This window comes from Nelusetta ayraudi, unplaced genomic scaffold (assembly GCF_046127955.1).
Source record: "Nelusetta ayraudi isolate G7.1 ecotype Tasmania unplaced genomic scaffold, CSIRO-AGI_Nayr_v1 ptg000027l, whole genome shotgun sequence".
Taxonomy (NCBI): Eukaryota; Metazoa; Chordata; class Actinopteri; order Tetraodontiformes; family Monacanthidae; genus Nelusetta; species Nelusetta ayraudi.
Window position 1 is genome coordinate 1,585,424 of NW_027466077.1, and position 14,214 is coordinate 1,599,637.

A 14,214-nucleotide genomic window follows, 5' to 3' on the forward strand; every position below is an offset into this window, starting at 1 on the left:
AGCGATGTGCCGCGCGACCGCCGTTGGGCCGCTCATCAGTCAGTGAGAGACGAGGTCGTCCTGGCCGTCCTCTCCTTCGGTTTTACACCTTTTCCGACCCAATCAATACCGAGGACCAACTTCTCTCAACCGCAGACGTCTCGCTTCCCCAGCCGGCGGCTAATTGGAGGCTGTTAGCGCAGAGTATCAACTGACTCTCCTCTATTACTATTACTATTTTTGGAAAGAGGGATGATTTTTTTTTTCTTCTTCAAAATTCTTCCTACACACGTAACCTTTAATGAATTAAAAGCCCTCTTCCTTTTTTCCCAGGAACCTGACAGGAAGTGTTTTTCTCCTGACCTGTTAAACGGTCAACAAAGGATAAAAAGTTGACATTGAAACTGCGACGGTGGAGGAAACAAAAACAATGGTTTCAAACAGTCCCGTTCTGCCGGCGCTTCTCCATCCATCTAAATGAGTGGGAATGAATCCGAGTGCCCAGATCCAACTCTGATCCATCCTCCCCCAGAGTTAATTGCAAATCACAGGTGTCACTTTCCGTCGTGCCGCCACTCTCTCCTGAGTGCACCTCGTCCAATTATGTGCTGCCTGGTGATTTAGTTGGTCGGCCTCTTTCCCCGACTTCCATCCCCGCTCACCACTCACTCCTCTCCCCCCTCCTGCCCCCCATCCCCCACCCCCCCGCCCTTCCACCACTCCACTCCATCGCATCAGCCCGATCTCCTCCTCCTCCTCCTCCTCCTCCTCCTCCTCCTCCTCCTCCTCTTTACTCCGTGTTCCGTCAACGCTAGCCGAAAGTCAGGAGCCGTCGCCGGGTAATGGAAAACACACACACACACACACAAATACACACACACACACATAATAAAAAAAGCCACAGGAATGTTCTGGGATCATCTGGGATCAGATTCTCGCAGTGACAAGCACCAGGGTCTCGTACGGAGGCCGTAAAATTGGGATGTGTGGAAAATAAGACAAAAGTTCAACGCGGCCAAACCACTTTTTTTCAGGGACACGTGTGCGGCGCCGGAACTATTATTTATTTTATTTTTTTTTTAAACGCGGCTCGCCAACTTATTGCTTCATCCATCCGCTTGTCAGCGGCATTGACGAGCCGTCACGCCTCTTCCTCCTCCTCCTCCTCCTCTGACCTCCTGTCGCTCCTCGTCCGACAGCTCGTCCCGGAGAGGTACTGCCCCACGTCTCCCACAATGCTTAGCTGCATTTACATCCCAGGGCCGACGCACCGCATGACCCCCCCCCACTCCCACTCCCACTCCGCACACGCACAGGTCCACCGGTCCCTCCCCCACCTACCCAGCTGTCAGTCTCGGAGCGGCCGTGCGAGGCTTCTCATGCTTCTCCCTCCATCACAAACAGCTTCCCGGTGTTTGGAGCCTTTCGTCGATGCGGAGGCTGATTAAACGGGTTGAATCGCGCCGGGGTTTGTTGGCAATTGCACAACAATCATGGATTAAACAAGCGGCGAGTGAGAGCTCCTCTTCAAGGACGTCCGTCCAGCTGTGGTGAGAATGTGATGCGACTGCCGCTAGAATGTCTGGACGATGTGTGGTACGGGCGATAAGATATATGGTAGAATGTGGCACAACATATATGGTATGTGATATACGAGATGTGCTGATCACGAGATGCAACAGAATATGATACGATAGACGATGCCACAATTCCATATGACCAATGCGTCAAATCCAAAACTTTTATATAACACAATACAATACGTGATGCAATACAATGCAATATACGATACACGTGATACAATACGATATACAATACGATACGATATGTGGTATGATACGGTACAGTTTGTGATACAACGAGCCTTTCATCGGCCCTTTGGGGATACTAGTCATGGACTCCAGCGCTGCACGTACTCTCCTGTTTTTCATACAACAAGCAGCAGCACACACACGCACACGCACACGCACACGCACACACACACACACACACACACACACACACACACACACACACACACACACACACACACAAATAGCCAGAGAGTGGCCGTCCACACTTCTCACTTTCCAAACAGTTTCCCTCCAAAAACGCCTCGTCCACCGGGCTCCGTTCCCCGGCTCTAACAAGTGCAAACACTCAGTCCAAACTGCCGATGTCCTGGCCGCTCTCGCCGCCCCGCCGGGTCTCATTTGGGAGCCGCTTTGATGTCCGGCATGAAAAGCAGGTGCCCGCGGTAACGTCGCGGCGCTCACGTTAGCGGCCAAGATGTCCGATTGGCCAGATTGTAAACGGTGGCGGGAACATTTTCCAGTGCCTTCCCCCCCCCCCCCCCAGAGAGCCGGGGGTTGTTTTTTGGTTTTTTTTATTCTCCCTCTTTTTTATTGCGCCAGCGCCAAGATATAGTGTTTGTTTACAAAATGAGCAAATATGACGGAATGAACGGCGGGGAACCATCGCGCGTCGCCAGTTTGGTTAAACCCCCCCCCGGATAGGTTGGCACCATCTGGGTTTCATTACTCAACCAAACAGTTTGGAGCTTCCTGTTGGAAAGTAAACTGGAGGCCAAAGCCTCGTGTGCGACGGCTTTATGATCCCGCCGGAATCGATGCGCTCGCGCTCACTTTTTCGCTCTCTGCTGAGTTTTTGGCACGACGGCGCAAATCCGACAGGTTTACTCGTTCCCTCTGCGTCGTGTTTACGTCTTGATACCCATAAATGACCGAGTGAAAGAATGCAGCTCCTGCGCGTGAGTGTTTTCAGTTTACCGTCTGGTCCCTTTCTCTGGAGTGGAGATGAATATTTCCTGCAACAGAAGCGGCTTTTTTTCCGTCTTCTCCCCTGACCCCAGACGCCGACCCCGGAGATGATGAATGTCTCGGCCTTTGGCTCAGCCTACATTTTTCTTTTTGTGGGATGGGGGCGGGTGGACGGTGTGTGGGGAGAGATTGGGAACCTGCTCTGCCAGAGAAACAACAGCCTCAGAAGTTGTTCCACTTGCGGCTTCATGGGATTTTCTCACATGAAAGCTCTGCCGGAGAAAGTCTTTTTGCACGGTGACAAGAAAAAAATAGAAAAAAAAACCTGCTGCACCGCTGATGAAAATGAGATTAAACATCTGCGGCCTGCTGCGTGAAAGTGATTTAGGAGCAACAGCTACACACACACACACGCACTACGCACACATACTCAGGCGGAATTTTTTTTTAAAAAGATTGGTTTGGTTGTTCCCGGAGTTTTAATGAGAAGGAAGTTCATGCTTTGCCTCCTGGATCGGGGTACATTTACGAAGAAAAAAAAAACAAACAAAAAACAAGCGTATTAGCAAGCAATCGGCAGGAAATGTCACGGCGCTCGCTCAGCAGACACAGTCAGACAGGCTGCACAAAATGAGAGCGCGCATCCATCTTGGCGAGAGCAGGAGCCGACGGCGCGCACTCGGCCTTTTTGTTTGCGGCGGCTGCGGTGGGGAAGGGGAGGGGAAGAGGTGGTGGTGGGGGGGGGAGAGAGGTGGCTCATGAAACTTAGATATGAGGTGCAGGTGGTTCACAGACGCTCGCCAGTGGAAATGATGCATCCGCCATGCAAAGATCTCACACACACACACACACACACACACACACACACACACACACACACACACACACACACACACACACACACACACACACACACACACACACACACTGATGCAGTGGCCTGCGCGCGTTCGCCAAATGCGAGTCCGTCCTCGTCAAACCTTCCTACCTCCTTGCAAAATGAAAAAGAAAAAAAAAGGTGATGCAGAAAAATAAAAGCAGGTGCGACGCAGCCAAGTCAATCAATTTCCAATTAAGCGCCGCCGCTCCACAGCCATCCGTAATTCCTGTTATTAGCCGCGGTGCAAATCTTTTCATACAGAGGGTGTGCTTAACCTCGTGCACCCTGTGCGGAAAATGTCAGCGAGCGTGGGCGGAATCTATTAGGAGGTGCGGCGCGATTCCGATGGAAAAAAGTTTCTAACACCCCCCCCCCCCCCCCCCCCGCCCCGAACCCACCTATATCCTGATTCCAGGGATCATTTAATTTAATTAGCGAGTCCGAGTCAGGACGCCCAGCTCACTTATCTAGTGGAAGGGGAAAAAAAAACAAAAAACTCCAGAGATCTCGACTTTCTTTTCATTTCACCGCATGAATAATTTATGAATCCTGCATCCAAACTTCACTTTATCAGATTTCATTGAGAGAAAAAGAGAGTGGGAGGGGTTTGCTGATGTAGCCACTCATCCCGAAGCTCTCCGGGAACCTTTTCATGTGGCTTAACGGACTCGGGCTGGTTTATCTCCCCTTTTGTTGGCCGCGGCTTGTAGCAGGATATCCAGCAACAGACAATACGGCGCCGCCGGACGCGGTTGGAGATAAGGAGCGCAGGTGTGCTGCGGCTAAAGCCAATGGTTTTACGCCCTCGGATCGCTAAACTCGGAAAATCATGCACATCCATCTTGTCAACACCCAGTAGTTTCGATTCTGTCGATTCTGCAGATGGTCGGCTAGCGTCACTGATAAAGCGGTGGGAGGTGTGAGGGTGAAATAAAACACAGAAGAAGAGCAAGAAGAGGCAACCAGTTGTAAACAAAGGATGCCGCTAACGTGATTAGCCGGGGTGCTGCTACAGTGACAGTTTGATCCTTACTGGATGCTATTCTTACATTCGAAGAAGAACAAAACCTTACAGCGCAGGTTACAAGAGTCGCAAAAACCACAAGCCGCCTCTAACAGCCTTTGAAGAAGACAAACAGGAAGCAATGGTGATCCTTAGCTGCGGCAAAGAACATTAGCGTGGCTGCTGCGGTAGTGGATGTTTCATTGTGACGTGACCGGAGCTTTCACACTGAAAATGGCTCAGTTTTTTGAAAACTACTGAACTCACTGAGCGTTTTTCCTCAGTTGAAAACATTGTTTTGTTCAACTCCAGACTGGCTTTGCTGAGAATCTAGTTAAACACCGCGGGGGTTTAGCAGCGAGCCAGCAAGCTACAGGGCCACGCATCCACAAATCTGATCAGTGCGCTTAAACGTGACCTTCCAAGTTTTTTCCACCGCTTTATAAAACCTCCGTCTGAGAAGTCCGGTTGAGTTTTTTATATTTATTTTTCCCCCCTCAGAATCGAGCTGGTTCACCATTGGTGTTGTGCTCTTGCCGTCCATTGATTAAGGCTCAGGGTAAATTTCTTTTTACAGGCTACCTATCTCGGGGGCCAAAATACACCCGCGAAAAAAAGGGGTCCTGTCAGCGACTGAAGTTATGACATCGTGAGGCCCCTCATAAGGCAGCACCATTGTTTTCAAACGAAGGCACATCAATTCCAGCGGCTCCGAGTGGCCGGCGGATGATTTGTGAGTGCTATTATCCCCCGAAACTGCTCCGGAATGGCTGTGGCAAGGGGAGGGGGGGTTGCATAGAAATAGTTCACCGTTGTGTGTGTGTGTGTGTGTGTGTGTGTGTGTGTGTGTGTGTGTGTGTGTGTGTGTGTGTGTGTGTGAGAGAGGGAGCGAGAGAGTGTGCGTGTTACCTGTGAGAACAAGGTCAGTGTATGTGTGGGAAAGAGAGAAAGGAAGAAAGGGGGAGAAATGTCAGGGTTCCCATTAAGAAAATGTGTCCTAATTCCCGAGTTTCTCTTTTTTTTTTCAGCATCTTCCTGAAATATGGAGGCGCTCTTTCAATGCGACAGGCGGAAAAACACTCGGAGACTTACAGCGGGGAAGGAGAGCAAACGGAGGAGGGGAACGGGAGGGAGGGGTGGGGGGGGGGGTGACCAGTAACCTAGTTAGAAAATCAGCATGCAGGCACTCTCATCTCGTTGCAGCGGCAGCGAGAACAGGTCGGAGCGCCATCCGGCTGACGGAGGAAGTTTCATTTCCGAGCTTGACTAATTCATTATAAAGCCATTTGAGCGCCGCCGCCGCCGCCGCCGCCGCTGCTCCTGCTGCTCTCCATTTGCGACCATACCCCACCCCCCCACCCCCCTCCCCCAAACACACACACACACACACACAGTCACCCCGGTTTTCCAGAGAGGCGTCAGGGGCCGCTGCCGACTGTTTTTCAAAAATAATCATTCCCTCGACTTGACCGGCCGACTCGACCACCTGAGGCTAAAATGCTAAACGCATCTTGTTAGCGGAGACACTCCTGCGGCGGCGGCGCCGGTGAGGAGCTCGCGGCCGATTGGCCAGGCCCGAAAAAGGAAAACCAAACAGATCGGCGATAAAGAGGCGCTCGTTAATCAGGCAGCGGCGGCGACGATGACAGTGGCGGCCTCGTCGGACGCGGCGCCCTCCGCTGTCTCCAAAAGTTGTTGCGAGGAGACAAAGAAATGCAAATCAGTTTTTTTTGGGGGGGGGGCAAAATCTGTTTTCGGCAGCGGCGGCTGCGGCGGCGCCTGGCGGAGCACAACACCTGGTCCAACGCTCAAGTTATCAGCCCAGTGCAGGACTGAAGCCCCTCCCCCTCCAACACCTCAACCCTCAGCCATCCAAGCAGTCCAGTGGCAGAGCCCAATATGACAGCGGGCGAGCCGCTCTGCCGGGCCGAGATAAAGCAGAATGCATGAACAGAAGAAGAAGGAGGAGGAAAAAAAATGATGAGTAGGTGAAGGAGAAAAAAAATGTTGATAATCAATTCTGGAGAAGGCGACGGCAGCTTTAATCAGCGGCAGGTTACAGGGCGATTTGCAGAGGGATTAAGGGAGGCGGCATGAAAAGGTCAGACACTAATATTTGAGAAAAATGCACAAATATTTTTTTTTTTCATTACTTCCGAGGCGTCCATTGTGTAAATTTGCACAATGGACGCCGCAGAGCCCGGAGGCTTTTCCCTCTCAAGTACGAAGTGAAATTGGTCTGAATGTGTGAGAAATTATTCTCGCCCGCCAGCTCGCTCGCTGCCGCGGCGCAGCGCATCGATGCCGTTGTCGAGTGCTTGTTGAAAAAAGAAAAAAAATAACCAAAAATTTTTTTTTGCTCAAGTGCAATAATGAAAATAAAAGTCAAGGCTGGTTGCGGAGGGACTGGAAACGCGGTGGATACTCTGAGAAAATCCTTAATCCTCAGACTAAAATGCAACAGTGGTGTCACAATAAAAGCATAATTGACTGATACTAAATGTCATTTTGCGGCATTTCCTTCTTTGTTACAATTCAAATGAATCTGAAACAGATCTTGAGGAAAAAGCAGAGGAACGAAGGATGGACTTGGAAAGTATTAGTCAACAGTAAGCGGAGTCTGTCTCACTACGATCTCAGCAGCCTTATTAAGTCCCGCTTGTTGTGTCGTTTCATGACAATCGACCGACAATTGATGATAAACCAGAAACAACAAATACAGCGAGCCAAAGCGACTGCCGGAGCACGGCAGCGCCACGTCCGTAAAACAATCCGTCCACCCTGGCTCGCAAATGACCGCGTGAAATGTTGCGACGTCGGCTGCGGGAAGGTGGAATTGAAATGGAAATGGAGAAACACACCAGGGGGAAACAACACAGAAACAACTCTGCTGCCACCGCCGCCGCTTCCAGCTCCATGCTAATTTCTTAATCCTGGGACCCCACACATCCACATCTGTCACATCGGGCTGCAGCACAGCTTTTTTTTTTTTTTTTTTTATTGCTTCACTCTCCAAAAACTCTGTAATGAAACAGTTTCCAACTCCCGGTGGAGGAAGACAGTGCTGCTGTCTCATTTTAGGGGTTCGGGCCGCAAACGAAATGTAGAGGGGGGAACTGAACAGCGTGAGGTCTCCTCAGTTCCACCTGTGTTAGTTCCAATCAAGGATATGTTGATAAAAAAGGCAAACATAAAAAAAGGCAAGCGCATGCTGCAATGTTGGTTGAGGGGGGGAAAGGATTAATCAAGCAAAAAAAAAGGTGCTGCTCCAATTGGTGAATTCAACCTCATTTGAGCCTCAGAAGAACCACAGAAGAAGAACCTTCATCGCCGTCTTTTCCCAATCCGAAAGAAGAAGTTCACAGTCTCACCCCTGGACTGTGCAATTAATAAGACATCATAATAACGATAATAACCCGGGAGCGACAGTGTGAGAGGTCGGGTCGGCTGCCATGGAGATTGGAGGCGGAATCAAAGCGCGACAAGAGCTGATCCGACGCCTCTGTGATGGATCCTCCTCCCCAGCCTCTGACTGAGAGCGCCGCGGCCGAGCTAACCTTCAATAATCCCCGACAACAGGCGAGGCCTCGCCCTGTACTCTCAGCACAGATCTTGACGATTCCCGTCGTTCTGAAGTTCTGAATGGAGTTTCTACTGTGACGATATCTTTGGATAGGCTTTGATTTTTGAAATGAACCCCGGCAGGAGGGGAAAGTTTCCATCGACTACTTACTATGTTGTTGTTTTTTTTTTGGGTGGGGGCTTTCAACAAAACTTCAGGGGAAAGGCTAAACGCGGCATTTCCTGGACACCCAGACATGCGACGCTGCCTCTGAGAAACCTTCTGGTCCTCCGACGGTGGAATCCGCCTAATGAGAATCTAATAAGCTGCGTTGTTCAAGTAGCGCCGTGTCTCATCTCACGGCGGAGGCGGCGAGTCGAGCGCCGAGTCGACTAAACCCTCCCACTCCAATAACGCCGTCCTTCTGGCCCGAGGTTAAACAGATCCTTCTAATCACTCTCTTTGTTTGCACTGGGCTCTTGGGCGTGCGTGCACACGCATGCGCACGGGCACGGCTGCTGCTGCTCCGCCGTCTCAGACAATCCGGCGGGGAGCTTCAGCTCCTCCTCCTCCTCCTCGTCCACCTCCTCCTCCTCCTCCTCCTCCTCCTCCTCCTACTCCACCTCCTCGGCGGCAGACGCAGGAACGACGCAGCTACCGACTCGGCAAGGGGGGAAACAATATCCGTCCCCATTACTCAGGTGCTTTTAAATAACGCAGTTTTTTTTTGTCGCCGTGAGTTAGCGACCCCCCCACCCCCTCACCCCCAAATGTAAAGCTGCCAGATTGAAGCCCGATGTCTCAAAGTGGGCCGACAGTCGGCCGCTCAGACGGTTACATAACCAGGCTTTGCGTTGAGACACACGCCCCTCCCTCACACCCTCCCCCACCCTCACCCCTCCGCACCCCTGCTGGGATCGCGGCTAAGAGCAGATAATGAAGGGAGAGTGAGAGAGGAGCGTGGAGGAGATCGGTGACCCGCTCCCCCGCCGGTTCTGACTCGCCTCCCAGCAACCTCCCGATGAACGCCAGCCGCTCGCAGAAGAAGGGGAAAAAAAAAGGCGGGAAGGAGCAGCCGGGACTCCTCTGAGCTACCAGGAAACTGCATTACAGACACTCGGAGACTCGGGACTCCATGTGGTCCATGTAAAAAACAACAAAAAAAAAAGCACTCAGGACGCGGCGAGCTTGCTTCTGTAATAAGACGGCGGAGCAAACGAGGGCAGGCGGGCGAGCGGGCGACAGAAAACAGCCATTTGGCAGACGGGAAGGCAGAAGGGGGAGGGGGGGGGGGGTGGAGTCTCTTTCTTGGAGGAGCGACGGAATGTGATGCGAACGCTTCCATCCCCGCGGATCCCTGAGTTCGTCCTCGTCGGCTTAATGGAGTCTGAGCGCGTCGCAGTGGAGCGGAATCACAGAAACGAGAGGCCGTCAAAGTTTGATCAGACGCTCGCGGTCCCCACTGTTGGATCGGCGCAGGAATTTAATCATTCATATTATACAAAAAAATTGTTGTCGCATATAGTTTGTGGGGGAAACAAAGTTTGTCATGGCAGCAAAGCTTGAGCTGAACTGCTTTGGTTGTTGTTTTCTTGACAATCCAGCTTCAAAAGGTTGAAATGAAATAATTTAAGCAAAACTTCCCATTCATTTCCCCTTTATCTTTTTTCTTTTGACTGTAATTTGTGTTGCGCGTGGGGGTTTGGGAGGTGAGGAGTGCGGGGGGGTGCATCGGTGCACAAGCACATCAAAGTCAAGTAAAAATAAAAAGATTCGATGAATCAACCCCTGAAAAAGAAACGCGGCATAAAAATACAACATGAAAAACACAACGCAGAGCAAACAAAACAAAACACAAAAAAGTTTGCACGTCCTCCCTGTGTTTATCTGTTTCATTTGTATTTGTTTTGTTTGTTTTAAAAAATGCCCTTTTTTAAACTACTTCATTATTTAATACAGATATCTTTAAGGAGAGCAGGAGGAGGTTTGCGGCAGAGCTCCAACTTAACAGCAGGGGGCGATCCAGTGGTTTTGGGCCTCAACACTTGTTTTTCATTTTGTCCACAATCAAAAGCTTCCAAAGACACCGCGTTGACCTTCAGCAGAATTTACGAAACACCGCAGCGGAGAAACGTAACATCATCTGCAAAAGTGATGAGCTACATGAACTTCTCACGCTTGACTCTGCCTTAAAATGATGCAAAAACTGATCACAGTTGCTGTACAGAATACGCCTTATCAAAGCTTTGACATGAGCCGGTCAGACCAGCCACCTTATTTAATAAGCACCGTCGACGCTGCCACCCACGCTAGGCTAAGGTAATTCTCGGCAGATTAAGGTGATGGAGTGCAAGGTATAAAACACGACGGCTGGGTCATGGCGGCTCCCAGAGAGAACATTGGCTCTTCTTTATGACAATGATGGACGTTTTTCACCTGCCGGGACCCTCCCAGATCGGAGGTCCCGCCGCCCATCGACTCAGTCAGGAGGGAATTCATATACATCACGTCTGTACATGACACATGTCCCCTTTATTAATTCTATATTTTGCAAACTAAAAAAAAACTTCTCCGTTCAAGTCCAAAGAAAGCTCATGTTTAGTCAAACTCAACATCAAGACTTTGACTTTACTTTGTGTGAATTTCAGCCAAGGCCCCGTACGGACCCATCCGTGCCAAAGACCTTGAAAAGAGGTTATAATAAATTTAAGCAAGAAAACAAAATCCATCCCTGGGCTTATTAAACACAAGGGCTCGGTTTTGTCCTCAACGTGTTTTGGAACGAGAGAAGACAGCAAAACAGAAGCCGGTCTACGGTGATTTGCATTTTTATTTGCCCGATTCATTAACGCTGTGATTAGAACGGAGGCCATTTAACCAGGCGTCGGTGTCAATTAGTGGCTCTCCACATTAGCTGAGCTGATTAAAAAAAAAATAAATCATAACAATAATAATAATGACACAAGACTTGGAGACGAGGCAATTAATGTCGCCGTGCCATTTCCCCCAATCTGTCAACGAGGGGCGCCGCGGCACCAACCTGCGACCAGGAACGGCCATCTGGGATGAACCTGATTAACGGGTCCAGAGTCATCGCGGCCAGTTTTCCGATTTCATGGAGCACTGTTGATCCCACCTGAACCCAAAAAAACAGGCTGGAGAGAAAAACCCTGCATCGTCCTGCCATCCAATCCCAGATTCCCACCGTAACCATGTGACCCCGCAGGTACAGAAGAATTACCAGAACGATTGCGAAATACAACAATATGCAGTTTTTCAGTTTTTAGAATTTCTTGATATTCATTTTCCCTCAATAAATGCAGAGGCAACAAGGACTTTGAGATGTTTGTTTTTTTTTTCGCAAGCTTGCGATCTCTACTGCATCCGTCGCCATGAGAATATTTAGCTCTTTTTTTTTTTTTTTTCATTTCCGTGCCTCGCATCCCGGCCCGCAGAATTTTCTCTGGAGCCGAATCGCTTCTCCCGAATCCAAAAGGAAAATGTTGTTCTGCCCAAAAAATTTTTCCCGCTTGTCTCCAGATCTTCAGAACATCTCCAACACGAGGAGCTTGCACATCCTACCCAGAATCCTTGGCGGTGATGCGGGATTTTGATCGAAGTGCCCAGAGCTGCAAATCAGATATCTCAACCCTCTTATCACCGTCTGACAATGTTATGAATTATCTTTTTTTTTTCCAGTTCTCTTCCTCCTTCCCCTCCGACATGATAAAGGAAACACTGACGTCATGTTGACGCAGCGTCTGATCAGAACCAGTGGGCTCCCTTCCTATTAGCATAATAAATGGAATAGAGCGTCTGAGACAAAGAACATTCGGGAGATTTCCCACTGCGGGGGGGGTTAAAAAAAAAAACAACAATAATAATTCGGACAACGAGGCCTCATCTGAGAGTGCGTCACGCGGTCCCTCGACGTCTTTCACTGACGCTGGCGGTGCTTTGTTGTTTTTTTTCAGTGCGTCCGTCTGTGCGATTCAGACCCACCAGCAAACGCAGCAGCAGCAGCAGCAGCAGTGGCTTTGTGATTAGTCATAACAGAGGACGCGTCCGTGGCCCCGGAACGCCGTGAACGTTATCGTGACGCTGCATCTTCTGCAGAGCGGCTCAGCCGACTAAACAACGGCACCTCGGAGGGTTATAATCCCTTTATCAGGGCCGCCGCCGCCGCCGCCGCCGCCGCCGCCGACTGACTTTACTTTCCCCAAGTTTGTCCCTGCAGCCGCCGTAGCAACGACAGTATAAAAAAAAAAAAAATTAAAAACACAACCCCAGACTTGTTAAGGTGAGCATGCACGGCTCAGCCACCTCCTCCACACTTGATTCCCGGCTGGAGTTTTGCATTTAAACATGAGGCAGCAGCAGCAGCATTGCGGGCGCTCTGGGATAATGGTCTCGCTGAGGTTCTCCGGGTTCCCCGCTCGCTCCGGGGGCTCGGCGGTCATTTACATGACAGGCGGTTGTGGGGGCGCCATCATTTTCTTTGATTGTCGTGCAGCAGGTTCACATTATGTATACATGGATTTACGGCTCCGCTGGGTCTGCATTATTCAGCCGGAGCGGCCTGGATTCCGGGATTTCTGGAATTCCGTGGTCGTTTCGGCTGCAGTCGGACACCCGAGAACGAGATTCCTGATTATTTTCTCCACCTTGATGCACAAAAGTTTTGCATCAGAGGGTTTTTTTTGTTGTTTTTTTTTTTTTGTTACAGTCAAATGTATAGTTCGGTGCTGCCACAGGTTGTCGGTCGGCATCCAGACGGAAGATGTCACGTTGCCCCCTTGTGGAAGCTGCCGCCGCCGTAGAGAATGTGAACATTTCGTCTTCTTTTTTTCCATCCTCCAGCAGTTCCATCATCAACTCCTCTTCTCTCTTGTTCCCTCAGTGACGGTGGCCGTTGACCATGAATCTGCAGCCCGACACTCGCGCCGCTTCCCCTCGTCTCCCAACGCCTCTCGGCAGCCGCACTGAAGAAGACAAACGCTGAAGGAAATGCCGTCCCAGCGCGGAGGAGGAGCCCAACGGAGCGCTTAACCGCCCGCTGTAAGTACAACAAAACAGGCTCCGACCGGTCGGCCGGCTGATCGAGTGTTTACCCGAGCCGAGCTGAGAGAAAAAAGACAAAATAAACGAATCAAGGAGTCGGGAGTCATTTTTCTTCTTGCGACATCCGAGCGTCACTGTTTGACTTGGCCGCTGGAGTCGACTTTGCTGTGGGTCGACGCTCCACAGTGAAGGTCGCGGAAGGGGGAGGCGGCCAGACGCAAATTTATGCAGCCCGCAAATGACGAATTTACATAATCGGGCCCTCCCACGTCCTCGCCCTCCTCCCCCGACACGCCCCCACCCTCTCCCCCAAAAAGATAAATGACCTCCGGTAGGGCCGACTCCTGGCATTAATGCTCCCTGATGTATTCATCGCGCACGTGAAATGAAGTGCTCGCAGCAAACAGGTGTGGGCAGGATTGTCGGTGTGTGGGTGTGTGGGTTTGTGTGTGCGGGTGGAGGGCACAGGGGCGCGACGGTCGTGTCGTCCCACCTTGGTGGAAACACACTGGAGGTCGCGGTGCGGGTGGGTGGGGGAGGGGCACGGCGAGGGGCGGGGCCTGGAGAGCAGGTAAGTGGGCCGGCGGTTACACAAAAAAAAAAATTCTTCCGAGAGCTTCAGAAGAAATTCAGGAGTCGCGCTCACTGATGTGGTTGTTTTAGAGCGTCTCGACAGTTTTTGTTTGTTCGTGTTGCCGATTGTGTTTCTTTGTTGGTCAGTTCGATGCTGCCGCGTTGCTTCAGCGAGCCCGTTTGTTTCGGCCCAATGAGGACGTCTAGTGGCAAAGTTAATCAGCGTCCAGCCTCTTTTACGTAAGTGAATTTTAAAACGTGCTCTGCGTAGTTTTTAAGTCACAAATTTAACTGAAAATAAATAAATAAATGGAACACAGCCGTCCGTTTGACTTCCAGGATCTTTCCGGACCCAACTGTGAAAGTTACCCAGTGACTTTTAGGTCCGACTGAAGCC

At 50.6% G+C, this 14,214-nt stretch overlaps 1 protein-coding gene across 1 annotated transcript in view; it reads left to right on the forward strand.

The window, feature by feature from the left end:
- The first annotated feature begins 13,086 nt into the window (after positions 1 to 13,086).
- The window catches only part of chrm2a (cholinergic receptor, muscarinic 2a), a 33,793-nt gene continuing 32,665 nt past the window's right edge, over positions 13,087 to 14,214 (forward strand). Inside the window, exon 1 of the mRNA XM_076030021.1 lies at positions 13,087 to 13,241. The gene's annotated coding sequence lies outside the window, so the exon portion shown is untranslated. The remainder of the gene's footprint in view (positions 13,242 to 14,214) is intronic.